Raw genomic sequence first — 16893 nt, forward strand, 5'->3', positions numbered from 1 at the left:
CTCTTTTGCAATTTAACTTTTAAAAAGTTTATTTTATAACATTAACATTTCTGCATATTATGTGTGTTAGTATATCTTATTTTGAAGTGTATAAAAATGTATGCAATTGTTTTCATTTGCATCATCCTTAGTGAAAGAACTTTCATATTATTTGAATAATGATACTGAATACTAAGATTTTCCAAAGCTGTATGTATTTCTATCAAACTCTACATAAAAAAAAGTATGCTTTTTTTTTCAAACAACTGGTGTTGTAACCTTTAACTATCATGCTTGGACAGATGAATCCTGCCTCAAGGGAAAATTGCAACAGTAAATTGAATAATTTATAGAAAATAAACTTGCAGTTATTTTTCACAACATCACAGTTAAAATTTATTCAATAAAAATATATTTATTTAAAGTTATGCATTAAAAATTGTAAATTTTGATTTGGGGCTGATTTGAGCATCCATTTGTCAAAAACATTAAATATTTTTGAATTTCCTGATTTTTCTCTTGAGCATAATTTTGCACTCATAGTCACGTAAGAGGAAAATCAAAATAATGCTAATTTGACCTTGCAACTTTAATACAAGTATAGTTTTATCCATTTTACCCAATCATTGTTTCACAACCTTGGTTATGATGGTGTGATGTCATAGGCTTGTGATCTAAATGTGTAATCATAGCACACTTTTTCTGTTCTTATTTAACTGGCTAGTCCAGTATGGCTTCCAGTTCAGCATAGCTTTACATAAAGGTAAAAAAAAAAAGTGATAAAAACTTAGATATGTGATATGTTGCCTTAAGAAAAAACAGTTTGAAAGTTAAGTATCTTTATTAAGGATCAGATAGCTTTTTCCAGAATTATGTGTATACAGTTACGTGTACTTCTGATACAGTACTTCTCTCTGCTAATGAGAATAACTTTTCTAAATTTGTACTGCCCTCATTATGTAAACACGTGCTACAAGCCTCATGTTTTTCCCCATTGGAATCAAAGATTCCAACATCTCTGTTATGTAAATCAATATGCACTATCTCTCTACTAACAGAAGAGGACTACCTTCATGTAATGCACAACTTCTTTTGTGCATCACTACTGAACCATCTCTTTTCCTTTGGCAGTGCTTGAGTGCAGATGTCTTTCTTTTTGTTTCTTACTTCTTGAAGTGGCTTGCCTTAATGTACGTTATTTCAGTAATTTGTGTTTCCACTTTATTTTTGAAAGTGTTGGATTTATTCATGTTTTGCTGTTAATAATTTGTTTGATATCAAGCATGAATTCCAAAGTAAATGTTACCACTTTGGGTACATCTTATTTTTCTTATACCATACTTTAGGCCACAAGTGTAGGTAACTTATCAGGGGATTTATCAGCTTTTATTTACAGGAAGATTGAGCATCATATACTTCCTCATGAGCCTTTCAAACCTGGCCAGGTTGAAGAGGATTTTGATTGTTTGTCCCCTTCAGAGTTTGCTGTGCCTTCCTAAGCTCTACCTCCTTATCTACTGGACCTTCAAGTGGCCCTGTTTTTCAAAAGTTTTGTTTTTGATACAATCCTGGAGTTTTTGGAGTCAAGGGTAACTTTGATCCAACAATAATCTACCCTTTCTCCTCTGATGGCTCATTTATCTCAGTCAGAGATGAGCGTGGCACCAATTCCTTTCTCTCAATTCTCCTTTTCCCAGTTCTTTCCTCTTCCTGCTTCCCATGGTGCCCATGTTTGTCATTTTTGAGAATGATGCCTGATACATCAACAGTTGTTCCAGTGACTACTCTGTGGGTTTGGGATTGGTAGGACTAATCTGGTGTCCTTTGTTCATTGGTGGAGACCTTTTATCTCTGATGTTCTGGTTCACTGGGTTTTTTCAGAGGAATTTGTCATACTTTTTTTTACCCTTCCTTGTCTCACATGCCTGTTTTCTTTTCTTCTCAGGATCCCTTGTCATGTCAGTTTTTATTTGAGGTTGTGCAAGATCTCTTCACACAACTGGCTGTCAAACCTGCTCCACATAGTTTCATGGTTTTACTCTTGTTTGTTTGTAGTTCCAATAAAGACAGAGGACTGGAGATTGATTATCAAAGTGCCTGATATATTCACACCCCGTGATTCACCATGGAATCCTACCTTTCTCTCTGTGGGTTTTTTCTCTGAGTCTTTGGATGACCAAGATAGACATCTCCATTGCTTATCTGTATATTCCTGTAGGGAAGCATGCTTATCCTTATATTCAGTTTGTCCATCATGGGGTGATATGCCAATTTTGTGCCCTACCATTTAGGCTGGATTTGGCACTGTACATTTTCTGTCAACTGGTACAAACCTTTACTCTCCATCTTCATATTATGAGAATGTGCTTTCATGGACAACTGACTTTTTCTTGCTTATTTCAAACAGGAGTTGACAAGTAGTACTGGCTAAATTGGAGAAGTTCTTTCTTCATCCTTTATCCCATCCAATACCTCATTTATCTGAGTGTTTTCTTCAACACCCATTTCAGTCAGTTCCAATTTTCTCCTCTCCAACTTTGTTCTGTAAAACTGTTCCATTTGGAATGCCATGTTAGCTCCTTCACTTTCTGCTTCCGAGGTACTGTAGCTGACTGCTTTCTTACCCCTTAACCAGACTCATATGTGATCCCTTCAGCTGGTCCTCCACATCCAATGGAACCTAGGTCGGAATCTCTTGAATGATTTTGTAACTATTCCTTTCTATATTGTGGATGATATCTGAGGGTATTTCTGTGACATATGGGCCATTTTCATATAAATGTCCAAATAATGGTAAAGACATGATAAAAAAATTAAGTTTCTCACATATGTTTTATATCAATATATATTACTCCCCATGTTCAAGTTTTAGTAGAGTGCAAACATGATTTTAATTTTTAATAAATTTAGAGAAACTTTAATATTTGTAGATCTGTCTTTACTGTTCTCATCATAACGGTAAAGACCCTGTCATAACAGTAAAGACATAAAATTGATAGTATTTTTATGTTAAGGCTAGCAATTAATATCAAACCATATAGAACTTAAGCAAAATGTTATGTCTTATCATGACTTTGATGAGTATTTATAAATGTATGCAGTGAGTGTTCATTGCCAAGCATTTTCCAGTCTTTACCATTACCATCATAACGGTAAAGATAATCTTATAATGGTAAAGACATTTCATTCCCTATAATAATTATCAAATATGAACCCCTTGATTCACACAAAGCAATTACATCATTGTAGTATATAAATACAAACCCAATGATTTGGAAAAATCAATTACATCCTTGTAGTATATGTTAGGGATAGGTCTATAATAAACACAGCCAACCCAGTGGGCATTATGACGTTGGGATGATGTTGTATTTTTGTTGGTTTAGGTCAGTCATGACCATAAGCAAGAAGCAACATCAATATGACGTTGTTATTCTGACCTACAGCGATGTTGTAATACCGACATTGAAGCGGCGTCTAGTTAAGGTTGTCAGCCTGACCGTAAATATTGGGAAAAGGTCAAAAGTTCAGAACCTGACCTCATATTACTTCAAGGATCACTATAGCTTGCACATTTCACACAATCAATGTTAATTCCCATCAAATTTCATTTACATTTTCTTTTTTCATGAATTTAGTAGTAGTAATTTCATTAGTCGATTTATTTTCCATTTCAGAGCTTGAACTTTATTTTTCAGCTTTCTTATTTGCTTTTCTTGCTTCCCAATAGTTCTGTAAGCTTTTCTGTCAGCCCGTCTAACTTTCTTTCTTCCAACTTGTTTCTGATGATTTGAGGGACCAGCCCAAGAAAACCCAGGTGATGTTGGTGGGGTTTCCAGTTTTTCCATTGCTGCAACTTTCTCATTTGCTTTTCTTCTTTGGCTCCTTTTCTCACATTTCCATTTTCTCCTTTGTCTTTCTTGTTCTGGCTTTGACAGTTTTCTTATGTCCAAAATCTTTCCTTGTGCTTTTCTTTGGCGATATCTTTCTCATTCTTTCTGCAAGTACTGTTGGTATCATTCTGGATCATCCTTTATTTTCCCTCTACACATCCTCATTGCCTCTGTATTTGACTTCTGTTTTTTAGGCAGCATTGCAAAAATTTACAAGATCTGAAATATATAATATAATATTCCCTTTTAGTGATCACAGCAATAAATTTGTCAGTTTAATGTATAAAACTCTAATACAACTTGACAAATATAAATGTTTCTTCAGCATAATATATGGACAATATGCTTTAAAAACTTGGCTGCAGATATGAAGCATACATGACAGTGACATAGCCTTATAGGTATAACAACAAACTATGTAAATTAATAGGTTAGTCTTTACCATTATATACATGTTTTTACCATTAATGGATCATAATAACAGTAAAGACATATATACCCTATTACACCGTGACCTTGCCTTTTATATACTTTGGTATATGACTTAAAATGAAGATACAATAAACCTCACTCAGATCTTAAACTTTCAATTTTATGTTAATTTTATTCTTTGAACAACGGTAACATTAGTAAAGACAACCTATTTATACGACAGGTGCGTGTAGCATACTTACAGAGAATAAATATTCAGAACTGGTGTAGAATAGTTTGCTCTGCAGAATACATCATGGCTGCCAAACATCCTGGCATTTTTAGCAGTGACATCTTGTGTTACAAATGTAAACCTTACTTTTAACACAGCCTAATGGCCAGTGAATAACAGTAAAGACAGTTGTTTATCAGAAAAGCAGGACAGTTTTATAGATTTAATGTTTAAAATTATTTTTGGGTATGCTAAAAAGTTTATGCATATACAATATAACAATCATGTATATTAAAGATTCATACAGGCAAATATGTATGTAACTCTAATGTTTTCCAAAAATGAGTGATCCTGCTCGCTAAGGCTTCAGCTGATCACATAATGGTAAGAAAAAATAATGGATATAAACCACTTACACTGTTTTATTTACTTTGATCCATTAGATTTGCATTTTTTTCTGATTGACATTATTACAGGTGTCTTTGCTTGATGTAAAAGTTTTATGCTATCAGTATATTCAAATGCAATATATTTTATTGTTCATGTATTTACTGCTATTTGGATATTTATATGAAAATGGCCCATATATACATTGGCAGGTATCCCACTTACTCCTGTCTCTTTATCCAGTGTGAACCATTTTTCTTCCTTCTGTTGAGGTTGTTATTGCTCACTCTCTTGTGTGATGTATTCTGATCCAATAACTCATCCCAAGTGTTGTGTTACTGATCTTTTTATTAAATAGCAAGTGCTGAGTAATAAGCAACTGTCAACTATAATGAAGAAAAGTAACAATTGAAAGTATACAATATGACAAAACGTTTTAGTAGCATGATACAAGACTTGATCTGGTTAGTTCCTACAGTCAGGCACGTGGATCATCCCTCAGAAGTTGTTCATCTCTCATTACTTACATCACTTTGTGGCTTCTGCTTCTTCTTGCCTACCACCTGTGACTATACTTCAGATTTCAATGTGGCTGTAATGCTAGATAAGTCTTTATTAATACTTTCTTTTTTTCCAGGAGCTCATGCTTAAAATTCCATTTCTTGGACCCTACTCAGTGGCAAGTGGTGCCTGACCAGGTATTCTTTACATACACAAACAAATCCACACTGTATGCCATATTGATTCATGAGCTCTTTCCATGGCTCAGCACATTCACCTTGCAGATCATAAGATCACTGGATGATACATAACCTCGTGATTTGTGCTTCACAAATAGATCTGTGACTGTACACCCATGGATGGCATGGTTAAAGCAGAAGGAGATAGGTGCTCATTCCTGCTATGCTTAGACTGAACAAATCAATATAGTCTGCTTAACAAAATAGAGTTTCATGATCATCAATTTTATTTTCTCAGGTGTAACTATTTCTCCAGACACTCCAATTCTTCCATCTTCTTCCAGTGGAGCATGGGAGTCCTTACAATTTACCAGTTACAAGCCGCTGAGGTGGTTAACCACAGAGGCATTTTACTGGGTTGGTTCCACATGGATGGTTGTAATTATGCAATTCAGAGCAGGATAGTAGTGTTCTGCCAGTGTAGAAAGCATATCCTCATCTGAATTGTATCACATTTCAATTCAAGTTCATTCCTTCAATTGGGTGCCCTCATTTTACCCTCACACAGATGTCAGTACCTTGCAAACTGGTTTTGGATATTGAATGAACCAATCAGCATGTCTTCACACAAATTTGGGGTTGTCTATCTCCCTCACTCAATTCTTCCTTCTGTGTAGTGGGTTATGGAGTGAGTACATGGTATATTTCCATTTCTGTCCTAGACACTCTCCCTCATTTTCTTGTGATAGGAATGTTATTGACCTTTGGACATTTTGGACCAGTCTCATGGTCACAGTTGTTGATTTCATGCAGTGCACTTCCCTTGAATACTGACTGTTAAACTCTTGGATCTCTGGCTAAATAACCATTTTGTACAAGTCTGCGTTTTCCTCACATCCCTGATTTTAGGGCTTGAGATGAAGCTACTTTGATTCTCATCATAACCTTCATGGATGTCAGTACCCAGTGAGGGGGTTTTGAATGTAGTTGACTTTCTAAGTAAGGTCTGCTTCACCCTTTCCATTTTACACCATGAAATACATCCTCCATTACCTGCTTTACATGTGTGGGATGTGTTACCATATTTATCCTGTTGGGATCACTTTTCATACCTATAATCTCCTACTTGGATGTACTTCCTTCCTTTTCACCATGTTTGTTCCTAGCTGGTTATGGTGAAAAGGCACCTGGTTCAGAAGTGGTGTAATGCCCTTCCTTTAGTTATCTGAGCTGTTTCCCTCATCTTCAAAAGTATCCTTCAGACACTTTCAGTGGTGTACTTTTGTTCTTCACACACACATGTCCCTCATTTTTAATGTGGGATTCCAGTTAGTCTTGTGACTGGAAGGAAGTACTGTATCTGAAGTTATAATTTTCCTTTTGTGAAAATATATTTGTGATAGATACTTATCTCTGCTCACACTTCCCACTGTCTTTCCCACAATCTTCCATTGCTTACATCTTCTGCCCAACTTTGAAGTGAAAGGGGTATAGAAGGCTTGTGGCATGCATTATGGAAACAAAACATTTGCATACAGAGGGCAGCACAAATGGGAAAAGCTAATCTTGTGAGAAGAGGGAAGTACCTATCGAAATGCATTTTCAGTATAGGAAAATTATAACTTTAGTATTTACACACAAACACTAAAATGATGTAGTCTAATAGGAATTTTGATTTAATACCTTATAGGTCAGTTGTGTTAACATCATTGGTAACTAAGATTTGTTATCTTGACAACCTGTGATTTATCTGACATGAAATGGGATTAACTTAAGCAGTTACATGAATTGTACAAAATTTCGTTAATTATATATTTTGACAAATACTTCATCTATTAAATAACTAGTTATTTAGCCAGTTAATTGTAAATGTATTTAAGATATTGCAAAATGTATTCCAAGGTGTTAATGCATGTTTATTGCAGAGTAATATTCATCAAGATACAACTAAACTATCAGGCTGGAGCTAAAATCTACTGATCAGTGCAGTGAAATTTTTACTGGTATCACTCCCACAAAATGTAACTTCTTTATTATAAAGACCTGTTAGTGGTATATATCTGATCACTAACTTATGCAAGACAGGCAGCTTTCTGAACAGATTGGAACAAAGAAACCTAAACCTCTAAACAACTTGTATTATGATGCATGAAATTATACTTGCCATTTCATCATTTACCAAATGGAAAATTAATTATTCAAGAAAGAAGTTGAACTGTTGTGATAATTTTTGTTTGTTCAAATTCATTTTGAATAATGTATTAAAGTAATGAAAAGAAAATATAAAATATTACTATCATGTTTACATTGAAGCAACAGCTGTTGAAAAATAGTTTTTGCTTGTGTAGTGCCAACAGGTTTGTATGAACAAGTGCTTAATTTCTGGAGTGCAGTCCTTGCAAAGTCTATGCATGTAAATAAATGGTGATAAGTAAATATCAATGAATTGTAAAGTAACAGTAAATTTAATCAGTTATATTTAGTATATTTGTATTTTAGTGAAGCTTGTCTTGGTGTTTTATTTCATAATACTGAAATAAATATATGTAGGATGTAACTTTCTGATCACAGAATTTTATTTCAAACCAGTGAATATTCTTTTTTTTCTAAAACGTAAATAAATTTAAGCAAAAATGTGCTTGCTGATAAAAGTTTGTCACTAAACACTGCATTTTTTAGAACTCTCAGCAAAGAATCATTGGATCTGAAAAGCAAAGAGTCACAATAAATACAGCATCATTCAGCAATTCTTAACTGTCTCAGCAATGCTCATGATTGCATTTTAAAGTGTTGTCATCAGTTCTTAAACAACATTTTAGAGGAAGATTTTTAGTGTTTCTTTGAGCTCAGTTTTTGATAATTCCTTTTTTGTACTGAACTAAATCACAGCTTTTCATTCATCCATCAGTCAGGAGTTGACATGTAGTTGTAGAACTGACTGAAAACCTGCAACATCAACTGCCAGGTTTATAATTCCTTTTTTGTACTGAACTAAGTCACAGCTTTTCATTCATCCATCAGTCAGGAGTTGACATGTAGTTGTAGAACTGACTGAAAACCTGCAACATCAACTGCCAGGTTTATATAAATTGAATTGTCAAACTTTAAATGTTTAGTTCTTGCTATACTTTTCTACTAATGTCCCCATTTAAGTAATTTGGTTTTAATGTGTGGAAAATACATGATTTTCTCTGCCATACCAATTAGGGCTATCTTAATTTATATAGATCACATGTTAAACATTAATTCTGTCATTCAGTCTAAATGTTGTTCATGCATCTTGGTGTTTGTAACTATTTGTAATACATTTTTTAGCAGCCATCTAGTAAATTTACCATAAAATTGATCTGTCCTGGTGTTTATCACATTTAACATATAAATAACCTTCTGAAAAAGACATTTTATTCTCCATTGCAATATTCAGAATATGTATCTATTGCAAGTGAAATATTTTTTGTCTTGTTTTTTCACATTTGGCATACAAATCACCTTCTGAAAAAGACATTTTACTCCCCATTGCAGTATTCAGAATATGTATTACCAGTGAAATCAGAGCATACAAATCACCTTCTGAAAAATATGTATTACCAGTGAAATCAGAGCATACAAATCACCTTCTGAAAAGGACATTTTACTCCCCATTGCAGTATTCAGAATATGTATTACCAGTGAAATCAGAGCTATGGGATATCTCATCAGTTTCCTATTGAAATGGTTTACCTTGCACAATATTATTTATTTGCATTTTTGTTAGATGAATTATTCCTCCACCTTAATTCAGTTTCAGATACTCTGTAATTAAAAGTGTGCAGTTTTTTATTTTCACTTACATCAAAGTAAGTTTGTATTTAAAATAATCAGAAGTTCCATAGACTGTGAAATTTATGGCCTTCACTGGCCAATATGTTATAAGTTTACAAGTTAGTTGTATTAAACTTGCAAGTTAATAGCAGTGTTAGATCAGACATACTGAATTTTATGATCGAAATATCAAATGTTGTCACATGTCTGTGAATATATGGCATACACAACTTCAATGAGTTCACTTCCTTAATAACATTATAAATGAATAATACTAGATCCTTTCTCTTTAAAACTACAAATGGCATATCCTGTGCATTACATAGCAGTAATCTAAGTTATCCAGTTCTTTATTTGATTCTTGGTTTCTTCAAGATATTTTAAAACATCCAAATAAATGTTCACACTCTTCAGGAACAGTTGATCATAGAATTTGTTCATGACACAGTTTCATGTACCATATGTTCATGAGAAAGCTTGAAAAGTCAGAATGTTTTTAAGCAGACAGTATGGTGTGCATTCAGCCATATTAACTGTTAACAATGCTGTACCTATGTACATGTCTTTTTAAATCTTCCCTTGTGATCAGTTTGAATGGTGCTTAGTAGGCAGCAGAATAATATGTTTTGTTGCTGCGGTGTTATCAGCACAGTAGCAGTAATGGGAGGATATACCATTTACATGTTAAAGTCTGGCTCATGCTTTCCAAGCACAAGAGTCTGATTCTTTAAACTTGCTCAAGATATGTATAAAATACAAGTAAACATGACTCCAGAAATACGTGTTTCAGTCCTAGTAGGGAACTGGGCATAATACATGTGAACAGGGAGCTATTTTTGAGAATTTATCTAGTTTAGGTTTTCAGCCTTGTCTTTGTTTTATTCCAGTCACAGGCATATGTATAAACTTGTTGCAAAGCTATTAAGGCTGTTTACTGCCATCTTTAATTTTAAACTATCAATCAGAGGGAAGGCAAGTGACTATCTGTATCCACTGCTAACTCTTAATCTACTCTTTTTTTATAGGAAAAGTACAATTGATTGTCACCTTATAATACTTCCATAGCTGAACAAGGAGGCATGTTTGACATCAGATTTCAATCTCACAATTTGCTATTTGCAAGTTAAGCACCAATGCCACTCATACTAAGCCTAATTCAAATGAAATTCACTCCTCTTTTAAAAAAAAATTGCATAGTTCCTTTAGCTAGATAATGAAATGACATCTTCTTTGTCAGGAAATCCAAAACATGTACAAACATCCCTCTTAAAAGTATTATTACATGAAAGCATTTTACAGTTGATGTGCTGTAATAGAAGATGGAATATTTATATCATGATTCAGATTTTGTATGTAATGATAGCTTTTTATGCTGTATCACTCATAAATCCATTTTATTTTAAATACATTTTGACAAAAAATAATGATTAAAGCAAGAAATTGCAAATTTTAAATTTAATTTGCCTTGTGCTTAATGTGCACTGCCATTTAATTGGTCCATCCATCTTTTCTTTTTTTTTCATTTATTAGCCATTTATGTATTATGGAGTGTGCCACTTGTTCACTAATGCAATATATTTTGCTTTTCTGTGAACACAATTGGTCTAAAGTTTTGTAAGTAAAGTATGTGTGCTGTTAATGAACTTAACTGAATGCTACACTTTCAAGTTTTACATTGTCTTGGAATAACAATCCTTTAATAAGCTACCTTAACTTTGTGTAGGTCTTAGATGATATTTCATGTATCTATGTTAGTGTTCATAAACTGTAACAAGGTTTTTTATGACAGAGAAGATGTTAGACAGCCTAATATCATGAAATCCCAGAAATTATAGAATTAATAATTGACATAAAAAAGTGGAGAAGAAAGTTCTAGGTTGTTAATAGAGCAAGTTGAATTGGGTTATTCATAGTTTACTAATTTTGCTTTTTTGTTATCAATTAAGTTTGCATTGCTTAACAAAGAACTTTCTTAATTTGTCTTTGATTTTCTTATCTGAAGCATAGCAGTTGGAATGCACTTTTAATCTGGCTAATGGCCTGAAGTGAGGTTGTATTTAGTAGAGTGAAAGAATTATTTTTGATTGGTTTTAATTGTAAGGGTTTTCTTTCCAAAGGAAAGGGTCCAGCTCTCCCTTTCCTAAACTCAATTCCTCTTTATCTAGGTTTCATATGAATTCAGTGGTTTTATTTCTAGACTAGCAGAGACCTGCAAAACATTTGTAGAATAATACAAAAGAATTCTAAATGCAGACACCAAAATCTCCAAGTCCTCTTGTTATAGGCTTTATATTAGTTAAGTATTGCCTATATTCAATAAAGAGAAACATTAATACTCCAACTTGTGTATGTTTATTGCTTTGGTTTAGTGAGGGCTAAACTTTACTACACATAATACAATCAGTCAATAAACTTATAATATTATTCTACAGTGTAACATTAGACTTTTTTAAATAGTGTGATGAACTTTTGGTTTTTATTGTACAGAATGTCTACTAAAGTATATTTACATCTGTCCTTTGTTTAATCCATTGAAATGAAGTACCTGCACATATTTATAATAAGGTGCATGCATATTGCTGAGACTGACAAAAACTGGATGTTATTAAAGTAGATGATAATGTTTGTTGTGAAAAATCTATTTGCCCATGAAACTGCACCATTTTATAAACATACTTGTTTAAAACATCTTGGGGTATATAATCACAGACATACTTTGCTTTCGGCACTCAAATGCATTGTGCCACATCAGTTATGAAATAAAGTTTATCCCAGAAAAAAAATGTGAAAGAAAATTCTTGTAGTTTATTGAATAAATATGCACCAGTAATACTGATATATAGGATGTCTAAACATTTTGGACATTCTTTTAAAACATCATATGGAGAAAAATGATATAACATAAAACAAATGGTTTGTTACACATACAAGAATAATGTTTAAACACAATATGTAATCAACATTATTTAACATGTAAATAATGACTTGCATGTTATGTTTACAGTCTATATGCAATCTCTTATCAGATATTTTGTAACATTGCAGGAATAACCTTTGTGAAGGTTTTATGAATACATTAACACAGTTCAACCTTGCTGGTAACAGTGTAATGTTTCCAGCAAAATCCTACTGCATGTTAAGGCACTTGTTTCCTTTAAGAGGTGCCTCTATAAAATTAAAAGGACCAGTAATAGTGTTATGGGTAATTTGTGTTCAAATGCACACTTCTGGACTTGCTTTCACATGTTTAAAGATTATTCTTTCACATGCAACAGGCTTTATATCTCTGTGTTAAATGGTTATTCTGATATGATTTGTCAGAGGTGTTTCCAAAATTCGTGAACACCCTGTACTATACTCTAAAAACAGCTTCAAGGTGAACTGAATCTTTGTGTCTTTGTTTTTACGTAAAACACTACTGTATCTAATTTTAGGTACACATATCAACTTCAGTGTCTGTTAATGTATGGAAATAACCTTAACAGTGTTATGAAAGAAAAGGACCATGATGTAATGGTTTATCAGTCTCTTAAGCCATCCAAGCAGTGTGCTGTTTATTGTGATAGGGCAAATAGGATTTTAGGTTGTATCTGCAGTAACATTGAATACAAGTCTAAAGAGGTTATAAGTTCATTGTATAAGCCACTGGTTAGGGCACATTTGGAGTACTGTGTTTAGTCTTAGGCTCCTTACCTTAGGAAAAACGTTGAATTGTTGGAAAGGGTTCAGAGGAGGGTTACTAAAATCATGCCTGGGATGGAGTTGTCGTCATACAAAGAGACCCTTACAAGTGTTTTCACATGAAGAATTCGAGGGGATCTGATTGAAGAAATTTATAATGTTGATGCATAAACATTTTTTCACACTTAATTGCAAAAATTATGGAACCAGAGGATACAAATATAGATTTAAGCAAAATAGAAGCCATTTTCAGCTGAGACAATTTTCAGATAGGGTGGTTGTCCTAGGGAAGTTTAAAAGAAAGCTTGATTGGTATATGAATGATAAGATCTGGTTTTAATTTGTTTTGTTACTTAGTAGTTTTAGTTTGGCTTAGAGGATGGGACAGCCAAGATGGCCCCTTGTCGTCCTTAAACATTATATTATGATAAAGAATTACTATATGTATCAACTCACCTGCTCCTTAGTTAGTGGTGATGAGATGTTAACATATAATAAGTATTACCTGGCTACCCATTTCATCATTGTATGATTCTTTACAAATTCTGTTACCATTCTTAACAAACTTCATTATTATTTTTTAAAAAGTCAAGGAAACCTGACACTCTCAAACAAGCAAGCTAAAAGTCAAGGAAGTTGAACAAATGTAAGTCACACAACTAAGTATATTTTGGCAACAGTCATCATTTACTTTGTTAAAAACTAAAACTTCTCAGCTGCTGTTTCTCGTACTATCAATAAACTTTTATTTCATCTTGGGACATTTTAAAATGTATAGACTGAGTCCAGAATGAAAATACTTACAATTAGAAGTAAAAATTTGTTCATGTTAGCTAAAAGAATTAAGATTTTAAATTAAATGAAGGGTGTCTGTTTTCCCTTAAATAAGACTATTTTGTATAATTAGATAATAAAGTTGTACAATTGAAATTAAAATAATTCAGAAAAGTCTAAATTTCATTTATTTTGTTTTTACAAATTCCAATTCCAAATTAGAATATTATGAAGTCAACGATCATACACTCCTTTGTTCAGAGAAAGCAAAATATTAAAATTTATTTTCAGCATAAATTATTTGTATAGTATATACCTATTAAACTGTTAAAACATCATATATTGGTTAATAGAAAATTAACTGTAATTACACTTTATCTTGGCTGAAACTACACATTTTAAGGACAGATTTCAACTTGCACTTATACACTTTTTGGTATTTCAGAGTGTTCAGGCTCTACATGAGAATCCTGCCAAAACTACACTTGCTTGGTGATGGCATGCACTAACAGTTTAAGATACCACATTATCACTGGTGTATGGGACTTTGTATTCTAAACAAAAATTATTGTTCAATGGGTAAAACTTATTTGAAACAAAAATTTTGCAAGTGAACATACTTTTAATCTGCTTATATGTAGAAAATGCATATTTATGAGTGAATTTAGATTTTCTGAAACTAAAGACACACAAACATCAAATTAGTAAAGGGAGTATTGTTCATAGGGATGAGTTCTGATATGAAAACAGATTAGAGAATAATTCAATGCTTCATGGTTCTTTTTTAGTGGTGATATTGGTATTCTTTGTAAGTGACACATCTATGTTGAGATTTCTCTCATATATGTTGCAGAGGAAAAGGTGTTTTGTATTATGTACTATGACTTAATTGGTTAATTGTGCATATGCACATACATGCAAAGATCTCTCACAAAGTGTGGTTCCCATTTATTAAATCTGTATAGTATATAATTATTTTAGAGCCTTTCTTCATGTATATAAGTAAGAAGGACAATGTTTAAAACTTAAAATTAGAATAGAAGTAGGTCTGCTCCAGTAGTAGAGCCCTTAATAGGTACTAGTTGAATGAATTTTTCAACATTATCAAAATTTCAGCTGATACCATACAAAAATATTAGGAGCTGTGCAGTATCTTTTGCATCTGCACTTTCTTCGAGTGCAACTGTAAAGTACTGGAACCTGTCACAATGATCACATAGCACTTGTTTCACATCAGCAGACATTTCTTAACCTATCATGTAACTGTTCTTGCAGAGAGAATAATATCAGAAAATAAATTATTTTTTATCCAGATAAGGGCATACAATGTCTACTGCTGCCATCAAACACTCCTTAATAAATTCCCCCCCTCAGTGAAAGGCTTCATGTTTTTAGCTGTAAATGAACTAGCTGCATAGCTGGCATGTGTATTTCTGTCTGATTCTGCACTTTGTTATGTGACTACCAAACTCTGCATTTCCAAAATTTTCCTCAGTTTATCAGTTTTATCCTTTCTTATTTGCTTTGTCAAGTCACTGTATTTCTGGTGTTTTGTCTTGTAGTGACACTTAACATTAAATTTCTTATTAACAGCTATAGGTCCATGACAAGTTAAGCATATTGGTTTGTCACAATGTTCCACGAAGAAATAGTTCACTGTCCAAATTTCCTGGAACACTCGAAATTCAGCATCTACTTTTCTATATTTTGTTGTCATCTTTAACTTTGCTGAAAAAAAATTGAGTTTATTTTAAGTTTAAGTTAAAGAAAATGGTTCTACCTCCACATTGATGCAGAGATGGAACCAATTCTGAAGTTCACTTACTCTGGTGATAATTGTTTAATGATTAAACAATTATTGCCAAAGTAGGCAAACTTTAGAATTGACTCTACTGAACTTGTTTCTCAGTCAGATCAGGGCTATGGACACTGGATGTGTTCAGGAAATTACACACACATGCATATACACAAACAATATATATACATATATGAAAAAGAGAGAGAAATACATTACTGAAAAGTGATCATCATTCATTCTAATTTCTAATCCTTATGCATATGGATCTATGCACATAAAACTCACACCCTCACAATGATAAATGAATTAATCTCATCAAATAACTTACTTTCCATTGATCTAATCACTTTTTAATACCAATTTCATAATTTAAAATACCATTAATTGCTAATGAGTGGTTTTCAAACAAGGTTCTATTTATTTTAAATTTATTAAAGGCAATGTTGAGCCAGACAGATTAGATTGTCAGGCCTGTGGACCATATGTTATTGACCCCTACCCTATATTGTGGTACAGATACTAAACAGCCTTATCTACATTAATTGTTTCATCCTGATCTGTCTTTAATAATGTGAAAAAACCAGGCCATTTTCATGGTTGCCTAACATTTAAATGGAATAACATTGTTCTTCTGATCTATACTTATAGATCGAGTTTATTTAAAATAGGAAAAAGAATTGTTAAGAAATTAAGACAAGTATCGTAAATTTATACTGGAAAGAGACAAAAATAGTGGAAAAATTTCTGAATATTTTGTAGTTGTATGGATTTTGTCAATGAATGTATATTTATGAAATTAATATATAACTTACTTTATAACCTATAATAAATATCTGTTTCTGAATCTATAGTTATGTTGACAATAAGGAAATACCAAAGCTTTACATATAAGTGTAGCTTTCAGTGATAAACCTGATTAAGTATATTATTCCTGAAGTTCTTTTAACTATCAGTACTTAAAGGCTTTTATATTTCTATATGCTTCTCTTTAAGCAAATGTTAAAATTGTGTTTAGTTAATTGAGTTTTTAAAGATCTGTATGTTTAACTGTAGTGTTGGTAGTTTAAAATAAGAGTTCTAATATTAATTCTGTTAACATACTACATATGATTGAAAAGAAAGCTCAATAAAACACTATAAAATTATGACTTCAGGTTTTTTATATTAAAAATAATTTCAGTGATCATTTATAATTTTTAACATTTAAATCTAGTGTATAATGAAATAAATTGCAAATAATTGGTCCCTTCTTTTAAA

At 32.6% G+C, this 16893-nt stretch overlaps 1 protein-coding gene across 3 annotated transcripts in view; it reads left to right on the forward strand.

Annotated features, from left to right (window-relative positions):
• Positions 1 to 16310, forward strand: part of LOC143256680 (F-box/SPRY domain-containing protein 1-like) — a 35698-nt gene extending 19388 nt beyond the window's left edge. The window contains exons 4-5 of one of the 3 annotated variants that reach the window (XM_076514202.1): positions 13653 to 13710; positions 14284 to 16310. The gene's annotated coding sequence lies outside the window, so the exon portion shown is untranslated. Of the gene's footprint in view, positions 1 to 7507; positions 9150 to 13652 lie in introns of those variants that run through there. The other 2 variants (XM_076514201.1, XM_076514204.1) reach the window with 2 other exon arrangements.
• The last annotated feature ends 583 nt before the right edge of the window (positions 16311 to 16893 follow it).

This window comes from Tachypleus tridentatus, chromosome 7 (assembly GCF_004210375.1).
Source record: "Tachypleus tridentatus isolate NWPU-2018 chromosome 7, ASM421037v1, whole genome shotgun sequence".
NCBI lineage: Eukaryota > Metazoa > Arthropoda > Merostomata > Xiphosura > Limulidae > Tachypleus > Tachypleus tridentatus.